Raw genomic sequence first — 18,656 nt, forward strand, 5'->3', positions numbered from 1 at the left:
TTTAAATAAAAACTCAGAACAGGTTTAGTTGGGCAAACAAAAATCACAGAAGATACGTGGAAACAAATGAGAGGATCTGGGGTAGAAGTGGAGGTGACAGAATGAAGTCCTGGGGACCAGACAGGGTCTTCGGAGTCAGCAAGGCCAGTCTCTGAATCTGGGCTCCACTCTCTGACTTTAGCTCTTGAGATTTGGGATTGCCTTTAAGAAAAAAAAAAAAAAAAAAAAAAAATCCTTACCCAATAAAGGAATTTTAGGAATTTAATGGGATGTATATAAAAACACCTGACAAGCAGAAGTCAGTAAATAAATGTGTTCTTACTCTCTCAAAGTTGTTATTGCATTACTTCCTCAAATCAGTCATTGTTATTGCCATAGAGGTAGGAAGCATCTCACACTGGTAAGAAGTCACCCAGTAATGAAAGGTACAGACAGAGAAGCCCTTTTAGTTATCTTTGCCTCTATACCTTCCCTGTCCCCTCCTTTTCATTTCAAGAGTCTTCAGAATTTTCTTCCTTTTTTCATCTAATGTCATTCAAACTTGCTCCAGAAAGAGACCTTCTCAATTCTGGGATAAGAGAGGACACTAGCTGTGAGCAGATCCCATCTAAGAGGTTGGGGCACACCACAAGTGAAGACATTGGGTTGAGTCCTTTTTTAAAAAATGCTGATGTGGGGACATCTCTCAGACAAGTCATAGGGGATTGAGAGAAATTGCTCAAGGTGAAAGTAGGAATTGCAAAGACTCTAAACCAGGAACAACATGGTGGCACAAGAGATGGCTGCAAGACAAGCGTGGGCTGATTTGTAAGCCCAGGAAGGATTACTGGATGATATGGTTTGGCTGTGTCCCCACCCATATCTCATCTTGAATTACAGCTTTCACAATTCCCACGTGTTGTGGGAAGGACCCTGTCGGAGAAAATTGAATCACAGGGGGGCAGTTTCCCCCATACTGTTCTCATGGTAGTGAATAAGTCGATGGTTTTATAAGGGGAAACCCCATTCGCTTGATTCTCATTCTCTCTCTTGTCTACCACCATGTAAGACATGTCTTTCGCCTCCCCAGCCACGTGGAACTGAGTCCATTAAATGTCTTTTTCTTATAAATTACCCAGTCTTGGGTTTATCTTTATCAGCAGCATGAAAATCGACTAATATACTGGGGATCATATCACATCCTGCTGCAGGAGAACTCCTTTCCAGGTAGAAGTCCAGCATATGAATGCAGAGGGACCCACCTAAAACTAACCAAGTTAGAAGTCTGAGCAGTTGAGTCTAGGGAGAGAAAAAGAAGAGGACTCAGTAGGGTTGCCAAGCAAACTCTAAGAACCAAAACCCTGAAGCCAGACTCTTGCAGGCTCAAAGTATGAATTCTGTTTCAGTCAATTCTGAGACTAAAAAAAAATTTTAAATTTTATTCCAATTTTCTGTTAAAAGCACTTCTTAAAAACTTGCCGGGTGTGGTGGCTCACACCTGTAATCTGAGCACTTTGGGAGGCCAAGGCAGGCAGATCACCCGTGGTCCGGAGTTCAAGACCAGCCTGACCAACATGGAGAAACCCCACCTCTACTAAAAATAAAAAATTAGTTGGGTGTGGTGGCACGTGCCTGTAATCCCAGCTACTCAGGAGGCTGAGGCAGGAGAATTGCTTGAACCCAGGAGGCGAAGGTTGTGGTGAGCCGAGATTGCGCCATTGCACTCCAGCCTGGGCAACAAGAGCGAAACTCAAAAAAAAAAAAAAAAAAATAGAAGCACTTCATACCAGAATTAGCTGAAATAGAAATAATGACCTGTTCACATCAGAACTGCCAAACTATACAGTTGAGAGCACCCCCAAAGACACAAGTCATGGGAGAGACCATGGCGACCCTCATGGTGTTCTGCAAGAACTCTGTAGTCGGGTTAGCATGAGAAGCCTCCGACCGATGAGTGGAGATGGCTCTAACTGTTCTGCCAATACTTCTCTAATTGCTCCATTAGAAGATCACAATCTCTGTTCACATGTCACTGTGCAAGATTATTTTTCTGCCCACTTGTAGCATTTGTCACATCTTGACAGCCTTCTCAATTCCCTGATCCATTGACATCTTGTCACCTGGCAAATCTGCAATAATGTAGCAATACAGCCACTGGAATCCTGTATTCCTATACCTGACCCATGAGGAGTGCTGGAAAAAAAATCATGCGGCTGAGTTAGTGCCTTGGTAAATTCATAGTGTCCAATTTGTAGGGCCTTTTATATACCTTGGCAATTCTATTACATGCCCAGTTCCCTCCATGGCTACACTAGGCATCCACTGTTTCTTATTGTCTTTGCCTGTTCTCTGGACTCCTAACTTCTCATTTAACTGTGCTCCTTTTTCAGAGAAACATGGTACAGCTGGGTGAGCATTGGCCTGTAGGTACAAGCCACCTTGACTTTCCTTCTCAGAGAAAGAAATGTCTCTCCTCTCACAAAAGAATAATCCACCTGCCATCACATCCCTCTCTATCTCCTCTGAGATCCAGCCCATCCCTTGATTTTTCTGTCTCCTGAATCTTTCCCCTTTCCCTACCACCGTCTCCTTTCCCAACTCAATTCCATCTCAAAATCAAAAACAAACGAAATCACCCATTCTGCTATGCTCCTCCATCTATTGCCTTACCTTTCGTTCAAAGTGCAACTAACTCTTGTCCTTTTTCTTTACCTGCAAATCCACTAAACCATTCTTGGAAAGCATCACCAAGTCCAAGAGCTATTTCAACATTTGCCATTTGACCCCCGAGGGTATCTGAACCACTGACAACTCACTCAGTACCTGGCTTCCACGGCAGTCCTCTCTTCTTGTCCTTTGACCTCCGACTACTATTCAGGTCCTTTCGCAGGTTCTTTCTTGGGCCAGTGCGTAAGAGTGGGTGTTTCCCATGAGTCTTCTTTTTCTGATGTGAATTTAAAGTAAGTGGCTGGTATTCAGTTTACTGGTGTTCCCCCATACACTGCCTCCATGTCTCGTGTCTTAGTCTGCTGGCTTCCTGTAAACACCTCTGCCAACCTCTTTCCCCTTCAGCTCCATCCTCATTTTCTCCGCGGGGGGTTGTCTCGTGTGCACATTTTTTTTTTTTGAGACGAAGTCTCGCTGTTGTCCCCCAGGCTGGAGTGCAATGGCGCATTCTCGGCTCACTGCAACCTCCACCTCCTGGGTTCAAGTGATTCTCCTGACTCAGTCTCCTGAGTAGCTGGGATTACAGGATGCCTGCCACCACGCCTGGCTAATTTTTGTATTTTTAGCAGAGACAGGAGTTTACCATGTTGGCCAGGCTGGTCTCGAACTCCTGACCTCAGGTGATCCACCCGCCTCGGCCTCCCAAAGTGCTGGGATTACAGGCGTGAGCCACCGCGCCTGGCCTCCTGTGCACATTTGATCACATCATTTCCCTGCTCAAAGACCTTCCATCCCCATCACTCTTGAGATGTGCTCTGTACTCCTTATTAACTGGGCATGCAAAGCCATCTACCACCTGGCCCCTGCCTGCATTTGTTAACCATTAATTGGTACACATTTCCCTTTTTTAATTCCTTCCAGTCTTATATTATGGCTTCTGGCTGCTTTTATTATTTGATTACAGAATTTGTTTGTTTGGTACTGGCAACCAAGACTTTAGGCATGTTTTCATCACTTCAGTATGTTGGGGGGAAAAATCTTTAATAAGGTTGGAAAGAAAAGATACACAAAAACAAGCAGTTCTGCTATTACTGTTATCCACATATGGTTGATGTACTTTTAAAAAATTAGATCTGTATAAGTCATTCTTGAGTTGAAAGTGATCACTTTACAAGCCCTGCTGATAAGATTCCACAGAATAGCCAAAAGCTTAGAGACTACAATGGCTACTGCCAAGTAAGAAAAATTAAGACTCTGGGCTGGGCACAGTGGCTCATGCCTGTAATCCCAGCACTTTGGGAGGCTGAGGTGGGTGGATCACCTGAGGTCAGGAGTTCAAGCCCAGGCTGGTCAACATGGCGAAACCCCATCTCTACTAAAAATACAAAAATTAGCTAGGCATGGTGGCGCATGCCTGTAATCCCAGCTACTCAGGAGGCTGAGGCAGGAGAATCGCCTAAACCCGGGAGGCAGAGGTTGCAGTGAGCTGAGATTGCACCATTGCACTCCAGCCTGGGTGATAGAGCAAGACTCCATCTTAAGAAAAAAAAAAAAATTAAGACTCTGATAGTGTGAAGAATGCCTCTTGAAGGAAACAAACTATTCAATCCCTACAAAATAATGCCATCAGTGCTTACCGATCATCCACACAGACCTCTAAAACATAGAATTAATGTCACCCTCTGCATATGACTCGTAATTAATACAATCATGCAGTCAGTCCCCTGGCCAAGTAAAACATCCCGAAGAATAATCTGCACATGGGCGACAAAGGAGTTTCAAGAATATCCCAAATTGTATTTACAGTGACTGTACAGGGGCTAAAACTGGATTGTGAATTTAAATGTAAAGCTTAAAACCAAATCAATGTTACTGTCTCTGAAGAAAGAATGTTTTAACAGACAGGGAATATTATCAAAGAACAGAAAGCCCAAAGGGTTATAAGGTTCTTTCCATATACTTAGAAACACTCTGTCCTCATTCCAGGGATGAGGAGCCAGGAGAGCACCCTAGCCACCAGCATCCTGAGCACCGTAGAGGGATGTAACAGGCTGACCTGCCCCTGGGACAGATGCCACAGTCATTAGCTGTGCACCAACTTCCAGCTCATTAAGCAAACTTCTAATTGTAATGTAGCCACCACCCCCCCAACACACACACACCATATAGTTTTCCTGAGGGAGAAAGGCAAGCATCGTAGTCTACTGCATGGTTTGAATACTCTTTTTAATTAACAAATGAATATTCTGGTTTATAAATCATCTTGTATGAATCTGGTTAACAAGAGTCTGCCTTTGTATATCCATTATACTCAAGAACTGACAAAATCAAGTCACGGTGCCTACAAAGATGAGGGGCAGATTCTGGCTGCCTTTTAATTTCGTCCTTCACCTGATATCTGTGCCAGAGAATGGTAAATTCTGGAGATAAAACAAGGTAGAAAACAGTTTCTTTGCTGCCTTGAAGCAAACAGCCTGGTGGGGATGACAGACAAGTAAACACACAATTACCATCTGAGCTTGCAGAATGAAAGCCGGCTATCTTCCATAATCATATTAATTTCAAGAAACCATGATTCTATGTTTTGGTGAATGCCATTTAATTCAAAATAGAGGAACTTTTCTTAAAATGACTTCATAGAAGTTCATTCTTTTATACACAAACATTGCAGGCAGCTTAAAATGGCAAAAATGTCTGCAAATAATCTCTGCTTAGTTGGCTTTTATTTGCCTTCAGTTACCCTCAATGAAGATTAATTAGCTAGCTCTCTGCTTCTGAGTCAGTTACCATAATGTATTTTGCCCTCCTACCATAGTTGCAAGATACTTTTCAACAATGTAAAATCAGCCAGGTGAGGTGGCTTACACCTGTAATCCCAGCACTTTGGGAGGCCGAGGTAGGAGAGGGTCTTGAGCCTAGGAGTTTGAGACCAGCCTGGGTAACATAGTGAGACTCCTGTCTCTATATACAATTTAAAAATTAGCCAGATGTGGAGGTGCGTGCCTGTGGTCCCAACTACTCAGGAAGCTGAGGTGGGAGGATTGCTTGAGCCTGGGAAGTGGAGACTGCAGTATGCTTTGATTGCACCACTGCCCTCCAGCCTGGATGACTGAGGGAGATTCTGTCTCCAAAAAAAAAAAAAAAAGTAAAATTGTAACTCTCATGCACATATAAAATGAACATGTGTGAAAGCTTTTATTTTACTCATAAGGAGGGAAGCAGTTCAAAGGAGAATGCAGAGCACCACCACCTTTGCAGATCAGGAATATTGAGATGAATGTGCCAGTAAAAGAACTGGCAAAGTGAGGGGCAGGGTGAGTCATTAGGACCTCTACCACACAGGACGTAATTTGCATATTTATGGACAAGAATTATTTTGCATTGCTATCAGTTAACTGCAACTTGGAGTTATAAAATAGCTCCCACAGGATCAGAATCAGGTAACTCAGAGGTGTGTGATCTGGCCAGGTACAGTGGCTCATACCTGTAATCCCAGCACTTTGGGAGACTGAGGTTGGTGGATAACCTAAGGTCAGAGTTCGAGACCAGCCTGGTTAACATGGTGAAACCCCATGTCTACTAAAAATACAAAACTTAGCCGGGCATGGTGGCGCATACCTGTAATCCCAGCTACTTGGGAGGCTGAGGCAGGAGAATTGCTTGAACCCAGGAGGTGGAGGCTGCAGTGAGCTGAGATCATGCGACTGCACTCCATCCTGGGTGATAAAGTGAGACTCTGTCTCCAAAATAAAATCCTGGCAAACCAAATCCAGCAGCACATCAAAAAGCTTATCCACCATGATCAAGTGGGCTTCATCCCTGGGATGCAAGGCTGGTTCAACATATGCAAATCAATAAACGTAATCCAGCATATAAGCAGAACCAAAGACAAAAACCACATGATTATCTCAATAGATGCAGAAAAGGCCTTTGACAAAATTCAACAGCCCTTCATGCTAAAATATCTCAATAAATTAGGTATGAATGGGACGTATCTCAAAATAATAAGAGCTATTTATGACAAACCCACAGCCAATATCATACCGAATGGGCAAAAACTGGAAGCATTCCCTTTGAAAAGTGCCATGAGACAGGGATGCCCTCTCTCACCACTCCTATTCAACATAGTGTTGGAAGTTCTGGCCAGGGCAATCAGGCAGGAGAAAGAAATAAAGGGTATTCAATTAGGAAAAGAGAAAGTCAAATTGTCCCTGTTTGCAGATGACATGATTGTATATCCAGAAAACCCCATTGTCTCAGCCCAAAATCTCCTTAAGCTGATAAGCAACTTCAGCAAAGTCTCAGGATACAAAATCAATGTGCAAAAATCACAAGCATTCTTATACACCAATAACAGACAAACAGAGAGCCAAATCATCAGTGAACTCCCATTCACAATTACTTCAAAGAGAATAAAATACCTAGGAATCCAACTTACAAGGGATGTGAAGGACCTCTTCAAGGAGAACTACAAACCACTGCTCAATGAAATAAAAGAGGACACAAACAAATGAAAGAATATTCCATGCTCATGGATAGGAAGAATCAATATCGTGAAAATGGCCATACTGCCCAAGGTAATTTATAGATTCAGTGTCATCCCCATCAAGCTACCAATGACTTTCTTCACAGAATTGGAAAGAACTACTTTAAAGTTCATATGGAACCAAAAAAGAGCCTGCATTGCCAAGACAATTCTAAGCCAAAAGAACAAAGCTGGAGGCATCACGCTACCTGACTTCAAACTATACTACAAGGCTACAGTAACCAAAACAGCATGGTACTGGTACCAAAACAGAGATATAGACCAAGGGAACAGAACAGAGCCCTCAGAAATAATACCACACATCTACAACCATCTGATCTTTGACAAACCTGAGAAAAACAAGCAATGGGGAAAGGATTCCCTATTTAATAAATGGTGCTGGGAAAACTGGCTAGCCATATGTAGAAAGCTGAAACTGGATCCCTTCCTTACACCTTATACAAAAATTAATTCAAGATGGATGAGAGACTTCAAAACCCTAGAAGAAAACCTAGGCAATACCTTTCAGGACATAGGCATGGGCAGGGACTTCATGTCTAAAACACCAAAAGCAATGGCAACAAAAGCCAAAATTGACAAATGGGATCTAATTAAACTAAAGAGCTTCTGCACAGCAAAACAAACCACCATCAGAGTGAACAGGCAACCTACAGAACGGGAGAAAATTTTTGCAATCTACTCATCAGACAAAGGGCTAATATCCAGAATCTACAAAGAACTCAAACAAATTTACAAGAAAAAAACAACCCCATCAAAAAGTGGGCAAAGGATATGAACAGACACTTCACAAAAGAAGACATTTATGCAGCCAAAAGACACATGAAAAAATGCTCATCATCACTGGCCATCAGAGAAATGCAAATCAAAACCACAATGAGACATCATCTCACACCAGTTAGAATGGTGATCATTAAAAAGTCAAGAAACAACAGGTGCTGGAGAGGATGTGGAGAAATAGGAACACTTTTACACTGTTAGTGGGACTGTAAACTAGTTCAACCATTGTGGAAGACAGTGTGGCAATTCCTGAAGGATCTAGAACTAGAAATACCATTTGACCCAGCCATCCCATTACTGGGTATATACCCAAAGGATTATAAATCATGCTGCTATAAAGACACATGCACACATATGTTTATTGCAGCACTATTCACAATAGCAAAGACTTGGAACCAACGCAAATGTCCATCAATGATAGACTGGATTAAGAAAACACATATACACCATGGAATACTATGCAGCTATAAAAAAGGATGAGTTCATGTCCTTTGTAGGGACATGGATGAAGCTGGAAACCATCATTCTCAGCAAACTATCACAAGGGCAAAAATCCAAACACCACATATTCTCACTCATAGGTGGGAATTGAACAATGAGAACACTTGGACACAGGAAGGGGAACATCACACACCGGGGCCTGTTGTTGGGGAGGGGGGAGGGGGGAGGGATAGCATTAGGAGCTATACCTAATGTAAATGACGAGTTAATGGGTGCAGCACACCAACATGGCACATGTATACATATGTAACAAACCTGCATGTTATGCACATGTACCCTAGAACTTAAAGTATAATAATAAAAAAAAAAGAAAACAACAAAGTCAAAGAAGTATGTGATCTCAACAGTGCAAACCTATCCATTGTGGCACAAAATTTTCCCTACACCATGAACACTATTGCTGCCCATCACTCTAATGTTAAGGGAAGGATTCACAGGAATGAACCTCACAGACTCACTTCTTCTGAAGTTCAGTCTCCCCCCACCCCACAGATTACCCCAAACAGGGAAACAGATGGACCTGGCTCAGGCGTGAGTCCTTTGGGCAGTCAGAAAGTATTGGCTTGCCTCAGTTGCCTGAAGTGGGAGTTATCAAAAGGACAGATTTGATATGGAGATTTATAAAAACCTCAAATTCGGTGTGCAAAATTAGGACCCTAATTAGGAAATGGTGTCTTTAGGCGAGTAGAGATAAAATAAAATAGATTGAAAACAAGTTGCAAACATGAGCATCCGTGTCTCATTTCACTGGTCCAGGAGTGACAGGTCCTTGGCTGTAGGAAGCAAGCCTAAAAGTGTAGAGTCAGTGTGGAATTCACCCACAGTGCAGTGTTTCTGTCTTTTTTAACCGACTTCCAACGATATTCTCTTACTCTAGGCTGGTCTGAAGGTAGTGAGTTATCTCAAGTGATTGTTCACCATCATTTACAGATTGAATTCCTCGTTCTACTCTTTTTCCCCTTCTCATTACTGCACTTGTCTGGTCTAAAATACATATTTTTTCTTACTCTAAACAGCTAAGATTATTTTGATCTTTCTTGAGTGTGCCTTGAATTTGAAAATCTTGGATACGCTAATTATTTTTTAATATTAATATCCACATTCCCTGATGTAAAAATCCTCATATGCCATCTTAGTTAAGAATGAAGGAGCCGGGCACGGTGGCTCATGCCTGTAACCCCAGCACTTTGGGAGGCCAAGGCAGGTGGATCACCTGAGGTCAGGAGTTCGAGACCAGCCTGGCCAACATGATGAAACTCTGTCTCTACTGAAAGTACAAAAAAAATTACCCGGGCGTGGTGGTGCATGCCTGTAATCTCAGCTACTTGGGAGCCTGAGGTGGGAGAATCGCTTGAACCCGGGAGGCAGAGGCTGCAGTGAGCAGCAGAGAGATGGTGCCACTGCACCCCAGCCTGGGCGACAGAGGAAGACACTGTCTCAAAAAAAAAAAAAAAAAAAGAATGAAGGTCATAAGAGTGAAGTATATCGAATAGTCATTAGGTGCCATGTGTATTGTTTTAAGAAGTTTACACATGTGTCATCTCATTTCATTTACTTCTCACATTGAACATATAGGTTAGGTACTAGGTCCATTTTATAAACTGAGGAAATTGAGACACTGGAAGATTAAATAACATACCCGAAGTCACTGTGCGAGTTGGAAGTGGAGTGGAGTTTTGAACTCAGACATTATGCCGTTCTACCTCCCTCATAGGGGAAAGTTTGCCATTCAATGGAGAACCATCTCATTGTCCATAGCACCACCAGCCCCTCCATTGTATCGAATTCTGAGTCTATGGGAGCTGACAAAGATTTTCTCCTTAACCAAGCTACCCCAGTTCTTTTTCAACAAGGCCTCATCCTTGGACACAGCCTCAATAACTCATCTTAGCAAAGATCTTACTAAGTCAGTTTGGCCAGAATTCTCTACGCTTAATATCTGACCATCTTTGATTTCTGATAAAATTCTTCATCCCTCACCATGCCCTAGGTGATGTCTGATCACCCTAGTCAGCCTTACCCAGAATTGCACCTTACCTCTGATGTTTCCTCTTAGTGATTTTCCATCCACTGAGCTCGCTGCCCTGCTCCTTGCCTATAAATCCCCACTTTTCCTTGCATTCGAAGTTGACCCTAGTCTCTCTTCCCTACTGCAAACCCCATTGCAGTAGTCTCTACACCTACCACAATAGTCCTGAATAAATTCTGCCGTACTGTTTTAACGCGTGTCATGAATACTTTCTTCTTTAACAGAGCTATTTTACAGTTCTATAAATTGTGCATAACTGATAGCAATACAAAATAATTCTTATCCATAGGTATGCAAATGAATTGTGTCCAGGGGAGAGGCAACTCTCCCTCTCCCACACCACAAGGAAAAAGTAGTTCTGCCTCCATTGACACACTCATCTCAATAGTTCTGATCTGTAATGTAAATGTATCTATTCTGTGGATTCCCCTTTGAACTGGTTATAACACCTTTCCAGTTTTCTCACTGATGATTTAAATTAAATCTTTACGGTTGAGCCCAGGAGTTCGAAAGCAGCCTGAGCAAAATTTCAAGAACTCATCTTTATAAAAAAATTTTTAAAAATAGCCAGGCATGGTAGTACATGCCTGTAGTCCCAGCTATTCCAGAAGCTGAGACAGGAGGATTGCCTGAGCCCAGGAGTTCAAGCCTGCAGTGAGCCACGATCACACCACTGAACTCCTGGCAGCAATGAGACCCTGTCTAAAAAATAAAAATAAAATAAATATTTAAAAAGTGATCATTTTCGTATCTGTGTGAAATACATGGTTTTAGCTTTATATGAAAATTATCCTTTAACACCTCAAATGAGGGTGCTGACAACATTTTTGAATCAAATAAACAAATTACAGTGATCAAGAGGATAAAATTTAAAGGCAAGTGGACAATCACTCAGATTCCTGCTCTGATACACACTAGATGCTTAACTTTAAGAAAGTTATTGGCCGGATGTGGTGGCTCATTCCTGTAATCCCAGCACTTTGGGAGGCCAAGGCAGGCAGATCACGAGGTCAGGAGTTCAAGACCAGCTTGGCCAACATGGCAAAATCCTGTCTCTACTAAAAGTACAAAACTTAGCCGGGCATGGTGGCGGGTGCCTGTAGTGCCCCCTAATCAGGAGGCTGAGGCAGGAGAATTACTTGAATCCAGGAGGTGGAGGTTGCAGTGAGCCACGATCGTGCCATCATTGCACTCCAGCCTGGGCAACAGAGCAAGACTCCATTTCAAAAAAAAAAAAAAAAGGAAGAAAGTTATTTAGCCCTTCTATGATTTCAGCTTCCTCGGGTGCAAAATGAGAATAATCCTCTCTTTGATTCATTTGATGCAAAATCTGTATGAGACAATGCATAAAAACACTTAGCACAGTCATTGGAGTGGAGACCCTGCTTAATAATCAGTATTCAGGAGTATTTGTTGAAAGAAACCAGAATGTGTCACCTCAAAATATGCCTCTGTGATAAATGTTTTTTGAGCTAAAGGCAATTAAGAAGCAGACAGAAAAGCTCTCTGCCTTCCTTCTGTTTGCCTAAAAGCAGGGCAGAGAATTGCAAAGACAAAAGGTCTTCTACCCTCCCCCTATTTTGCACCTAAAGCCAGGATGTAAATTCTCCTTTACAACCTTTTATCAGCTCAGCAACAAAGCCAGGAGGTTCTGCCAGTGGACTTCACTCCGTTCATTTCCCATAAATTTGCCTTCCCACATTTTCCCACTTCTAGGATCCTGGGACAGCCTCCCCTTTTTCTTGTTACTTCTCTGAACTGTATTGTTCTTTGTCGAATATACGACATAAGCCAGACTCCTAAAGCCACTGCTTTGAGTTACTTTCCTCCCATGGGACATGCACTGCATGCATTCATACACTTGCTTGTTTTTCTCTTGTTAATCTGTCTTTTCTTGTGAGTCTATCCCAACTACAAACATACGAGGGTTGAGGAAGGGTTACTTTTTTCTCCCATTCATAGTCTATACAGTGGCGGTTGTTACTGTCTTGGCAGGCCTCTTAAGGCAGCACTTCTTCAACTGCAGTGTGCCCATGAATCACCTGAGAAATGTGTTAAAATGCAGATTCTGGTTGAGTAGATCCAGGGTAGGCCCTAATATTCTACATTTCTGAAACCGAGGGGTAATCTTTTTTTTTTTTTTTTTTTTTTTTTTTTTGGTTGGGGGATGGAGTTTTGCTCGTTGCCCAGGCTGGAGTGCAATGGTGTGATCTTGGCTCACCGAAACCTCTGCCTCCCGTGTTCAAGTGATTCTCCCCCCTCAGCCTCCCAAGTAGCTGGGATTACAGGCATGTGCCACCACACCTGGCTAATTTTTGTATTTTTAGTAGAGACAGGGTTTCTCCATGTTGGCCAGGCTGGTCTCAAACTCCTGACCTCAGGTGATCTGCCTGCCTTGGCCTCCCAAAGTGTTGGGATTACAGGTGTGAGCCACTGCGCCCGGCTACTGAGGGCTAATCTTTTAAGTTGCTTGCACCTTGTTGATTTTTGCTGCTTGTTGATTTTTTAAACCCACATAGCTTAAAGTCAGGCTGCTAAATGCTATAACTGAGCTTTCACTAGCTTCCCTATAAATAACACTCTGACATATATGTCACCATAGTAACAATTGCTTAAGTTGTCTTTTAGGAACTTGGGGCGGCCCCTGTCCAGTTCAAACCAGCTGAGACCACCAACCCTCTGAATGCACCTGCATGGATGTCCGAAAAGTGACACTTGCCATCAGAGGGCCAAAACTCCACCCTCAGATCATGTTAACACTGCTATTTTCTGACCATGTGTCCTAGGAAGAGCCATGCGCCCAGACTGCACTTGCTCAGATCACCAGTTATCTCACTTCTCCCTACCCTCAATCACCTTTCCCCACCTTAGACCATCCTAATTCTTTACTCCGTAAATATCCCTAAGCACTATCCTTGAGAAGGTAGATTTGAGAGCTGTTCTCCCATCTCCTGGCTGGGTTGCCCTGTGAATAAATCTTTTCTCTTTTGCAAGACCCACTGTCACTGTGATTGGCTTACTGTGTGCAGGGAGAATGAACCTGGTTTGGTGTCATATCTACGAGCTCCCAGACAATGCCAATCCCACTGGACTAAGGGTCTCACTTTGAGTAACAAGTTCTTAAAAGTCTCCTGGATCAAGTTCTGCCCTGACAGTCTTTTTCATAAGAGTCTAGAACAAGACTTCACACACAAGAAAAGTGGGACTGTCTCATAGGCAGAAGGGTTTCTGGGAAAAGCAATGAGTCCATTTAAAAGCTACAAAAGTAAAGTGAGCTAAGTCATCATGTCACCAATAAGTGTTCTGTTTTGTTTTTAATTTTCAGATAAAAACCATAACAAAGGAAATAATGGAAGAGGAGACTTATGTTACTGGGAACATTTAACATAATTATTTTCCTGATTCAGTGGCATGGTTCAGTCTCCCAGGAGTTCTGCTACAGAGAAGAGAATAACCCCCATCCATCATGGCCAAAGCCCCCAGTCAGGCTCCACTCTGGGTCCAGCCCGACAAATGCAACCCTTGAATAGGGTTTGTGCAAGCAAACTGGATGACGACCGAAGAAACCCTGTCTCTTCTGAGAAAACACCCAATCCAAGAATGTAAGTTCTGGAAATGTCATTAAATGTCAGTTATATCCATGCTTACATGTCCATATTAGCTATGCAATCACCATCAGCAAGCTGTTTTTCCCAACCAAAAAAATAAGTAAATTTCTCTGCTAATTAAATATTTCCTCAGGCCGGGCACCGTGGCTCACGCCTCTAATCTCAGCAGATGGGGAGGCCGAGGAGGGTGGATCACTTGAGATTTGGAGTTCAAGATCAGCCTGGCCAACATGGTGAAACCCTGTCTCTACTAAAAAGACAAAAATTAGCTGTGCATGGGGGCATCTGTAATCTCAGCTACTTGGGAGGCTGAGGCAGGGAGAATCGCTTGAACCCGGGAGGTAGAGGTTGCAGTGAGCCGTGATCGTGCTACTGCACTCCAGCCTGGGCGACAGAGCGAGATTGTCTCAAAAAAGAAAAATATAAAATAAATAAACGAATAAATAAATATATCTTCACTAAAACTCAAATAAGTGAATTTTGAGATAAGAATTTTATTTTTTATTCTTTTTTTTTTTTTTTTTTTTTTTGAGACGGAGTTTCGCTCTTGTTACCCAGGCTGGAGTGCAATGGCACGATGTTGGCTCACCACAACCTCTGCCTCTTGGGTTCAAGAGATTCTCCTGCCTCAGCCTCCCAAGTAGCTGGGATTGTAGGCATGTGTCACCATGCCTGGCTAATTTTTTTTCTTTCTTTCTTTCTTTTTTTTTCGTATTTTTAGTAGAGATGGGGTTTCTCCATATTGGTCAGGCTGGTCTCGAACTCCCAACCTCAGTTATCTGCCTGCCTCTGCCTCCCAAAGTGTTGGGGTTACAGGTGTGAGCCACAGCATCCAGTTGAAATAAGAATTTTAATGGGAAAATATATTTTATCTGTATTCAATGTTGACTCCATGCTAATTTAAGTGTTTGAGATGGCCATTAGGTGCTGTAACATTAAAGAATGTACAAATACTTAACTATTTGAACCATAACTACAGTTTTAAAATAAGTTTACTCATCTAAGAGTGAAGATTCTCTTACAGTCTGGAAGTCTATAGCTCAACTTTTACATATTCATATTTTATATTCATTTTCAGGAAAGCATCAGGTTCAATACCTAGGAACTCCTATAGAGGGTGTTGGGGAATCTTCTTTAAAAGAACAAAACAAGACAAAACAAAGTTTAATAGGTAGAGCAGCCAGGTTTGTTGGGTCATGCCTGTAATCTCAGCAATTTGGGAGGCCAAGGCAGGTGGATCACTTGAGCCTAGGAGTTCAAGACCAGCTTAGGCAACATAGCAAGACCCTGCCTATACCAAAAAAAAAAAAAAAAAAAAAAAAAAAAAAAAAATTGGCCAGATGTGATGGTGCACAGCTGTAGTCCCAGCTTCTCAGGTGGCTGAGGTGGGAGGATTGCTTGAGCCTAGGAGTATGAGGCTGCAGTAAGCTGTGGTCGTACCAATGCACTTTGGGAGGCCAATGTGGGTGGATCTTCTGAGGTCAGGAGTTTGAGACCAGCCTGAACAACATGGAGAAACCCCGTCTCTACTAAAAATACAAAATTAGCCAGGCGTGGTGGCACATGCCTGTAATCCCAGCTACTCGGGAGGCTGAGGCAGGAGAATTGCTTGAACCTGGGAGGCGGAGGTTTTGGTGAGCCAAGATTGCACCATTGCACTCCAGCCTGGGCAACAAGAGCAAAACTCCATCACAAACAAACAAACAAAAAACAAAAATCATAGAGTGATTTCTGGCCAACAGAGCAAGGAAGAAGTGAACCAATGAAAACTGGTCCAAGTCTGGGAGCCAATATGGAAAAGCTGCCTAATTAATTTGGAAGCCCCACGGAAATGATATACCATGAAAACCTAACCCTACAAAAACTAGTTGTCAGACACATGTGAGCAGTGAACAGAATTCTAATGTGCTGGCTTAACATTCAAAACTGGAGAATGTTTGTGTATCTTCTAAAGACTGTTTGGGGCTTATTTGTGGAGTTCAGCTGAGGGTCATCAGAACAAAGATTAGTGCAAAAAATCTTTCAGAAATCATGCCCAAACATTTGCATGCACCTTAAATAAGAAATGAAATGGCAAGAAGAGTATGTCACAATAAAGTATAAATAGCAAGTGAAATGTCTCATCATACTGAGACAGTTTTATAAATGAGGCTCAGGCCCTGTCAAAAAATAATGATGATTTTCAAAATTCTGAAATGCAAAGGGGGAAAACTACTTCATTCAGTTAACAGGAAGCACACAAGAATCTCCCCATCAACCAAGATTTTTTTTTCTATGACCCACGCTTTGTAAGACAATAATAACAAAAACTATAAACTAGAATTTGTTGAAAGAACAACTTCTAGAGTTTGCCCTTTATCTGGTATTTTACCGTTTTCATGTCTGTCTCTGGTATGACTTCCTCATCTATTAGTAGCCTCCTAGTAAATTTGAACAAATGAATGAATGAATAAGAGACAACTAAGCATGAGGTATTGCAAGATGGTAACTCATCCAGGGAAAATTAAAATCTGGAGTGGATCAGGTGGAAAAACAAAATAAGACACTAGAAAAAAATCACCAGGAGGGTTTCAAACCAAAAGATCCCCTGGTTAACCTTCAGCTAATTATAAGATTTAATTAGCTAGAAAAACTCAATCCTTGTTTATTCTAGTTAATTGAGATTTTACTGTATTTAAAATGATGTTACTCAAGTGTTCTCATTAATATTTAATGAAAGTGTAAGAGAATTGGCTAACCAAATTTACTGTGCTTAGGTAAACTGTAATTAGCAGAGCATCCCAAGGGACCTATCAATCACAAAATGAAGTGATACAATTACAGATGAATTTCAACAAGGAAACACACAAAACAATGATCCTCAAAAAAGATGGAATAAAATTACTTGAATGTGGTGGTCGGTTCTGAGAAGTGCAATCAATCACGTGTCATTTCAGACAACTCAGAAGGAATAACCCTACCCAACAGACTTGAACTCTGTGTGTGTGTGTGTGTGTGTGTGTGTGTGTGTGTGTGTGTGTGTGTATGTGAGATAGAATTTCACTCTTGTCGCCCAGGCTGGAGTGCAGTGCGATCTCAGCTCACTGCAACCTCTGCCTCCCAGGTTCAAGCAATTCTTCTCCCTCAGCCTCCCTAGTAGCTGAGATTATAGGTGCCCACCACCACACCCAGCTAATTTTGTATTTTTAGTAGAGAAGGGGTTTCACCATGTTGGCCAGGCTGGTCTCGAACTCCTGACCTCAGGTGATCTTCCCACCTCGGCCTCCCAAAGTGCTGGGATTACAGGCATGAGCCACTGCACCTGGCCCAGACTTGAACTCTTGATTGCATGAAAGTGTATTAATCTTCTATCTGCTTATTCCCAATTTCCCAGCTGATAAAATGCCCCACTGTTATTTCACTTAAATTTGGAATAATCTGCATCTAGTTAAGTTGGAGCTACTTTGTCTTGTTGCAGATTTTCTTTTGCTTTGCTGTCTTCATTCTAACTTGGCAGAGCCCAGGCGCTTTGTCTGTATTTGCCTGCAAGACCTCTTTTCCAAGACATCTCAGGTTTCCCTCTAAAGCACCTTCCACCTGGAGGATATCTGTTCTTGTTCTTTAATTCCTGGCCCTATTTCCTATTCAGCTGAAAAACTAGTCTTTGTGAGCAGGATCATGCATGGCAATGAGTTCTAATGAGTTTTTAACGTTTCACACTTCATGATGAACATATATTTGCATTTCAGAAAATGCTTTTAAGGAACGTTTTTTTTTTCTTCCCTCACTCCCAACTCGGTTGCCTGTAAGCAAAACCAAAGAGAGCCATGGCCAGCCTGTTCAGATGGCTGCAATCACTTAAGCCCCTCTCGCTGCACTCTGGCCCCTCTTGCCTCCCTAGCCTGCCCATGTCTGCCCCTGTCTCAACTTCTACCCCCACTCCAGCTGAACAGATTTGCCATTCTCAGCTTTCACCTTTGGGGATCCCTCTTGACCGTGGTTAGCAATTGCTGTGACCATCCTCACATCACAGATTTTTGGGCTTCTGTTTCTTAGGACAATGCCGGCTCTCCCTGCTAGCCTATCCCTCACCCCAGGCCCTCCAACCTCCAGCCACCCCAATTCTAGAGCCACATCCTATCCCACTGACTAACCCAACTGCCAAGCCAAGCCCAGTCCCCAGACTTGGAGCTCAGAGAAATTATTAATCCAATCAAAGGCACTAAAGTTGGGATTCTGACTCTGAAGCAGGTACCAAATTTTGGACAGAGAGGGCCTCCTGAAACCATAGTATTCCTGCATTAAGTGTCTGGCAATAGGCAGGGGATATGATGTGATCTAACAAGGCCACGCACTGGAATTAACCTGCGTGAGCTCCACTTGACTGCCCTCCAAAGGTCAATGCATTGTTTGAGCCTAGGGGAGCCAGTCACTGCTACATCAATGGCTGCATCACCGTATCCTTTTTAGGACTAAACCTGCATTTTTCCTAATATTCACGTCTGTAGGAACTTTGACTACAAGAATTTTACAGGAATGGGTAAATATCTGTAAGTACTTAAAAGTATAT

The 18,656-nt window shown here is 42.5% G+C and overlaps 1 protein-coding gene and 1 long non-coding RNA gene across 3 annotated transcripts in view; one reads left to right on the forward strand and one right to left on the reverse strand.

Annotated features, from left to right (window-relative positions):
- The window catches only part of ST8SIA6 (ST8 alpha-N-acetyl-neuraminide alpha-2,8-sialyltransferase 6), a 139,956-nt gene that overhangs the window by 79,439 nt on the left and 41,861 nt on the right, over positions 1 to 18,656 (reverse strand). The window contains exon 1 of one of the 2 annotated variants that reach the window (XM_054522008.2): positions 2,803 to 2,920. The exons of the other annotated variant lie outside the window; for it this stretch is intronic. The gene's annotated coding sequence lies outside the window, so the exon portion shown is untranslated. Of the gene's footprint in view, positions 1 to 2,802; positions 2,921 to 18,656 lie in introns of those variants that run through there. 2 annotated transcript variants of the gene reach the window in all.
- LOC129048181 (uncharacterized) overlaps positions 13,988 to 18,656 on the forward strand; it is a 37,139-nt gene continuing 32,470 nt past the window's right edge. The window contains exon 1 of the long non-coding RNA XR_008510300.1: positions 13,988 to 14,101. This is a non-coding gene — a long non-coding RNA (uncharacterized LOC129048181). The remainder of the gene's footprint in view (positions 14,102 to 18,656) is intronic.

The sequence above is a fragment of the Pongo abelii genome, chromosome 8, assembly GCF_028885655.2.
Source record: "Pongo abelii isolate AG06213 chromosome 8, NHGRI_mPonAbe1-v2.0_pri, whole genome shotgun sequence".
Taxonomy (NCBI): domain Eukaryota; kingdom Metazoa; phylum Chordata; class Mammalia; order Primates; family Hominidae; genus Pongo; species Pongo abelii.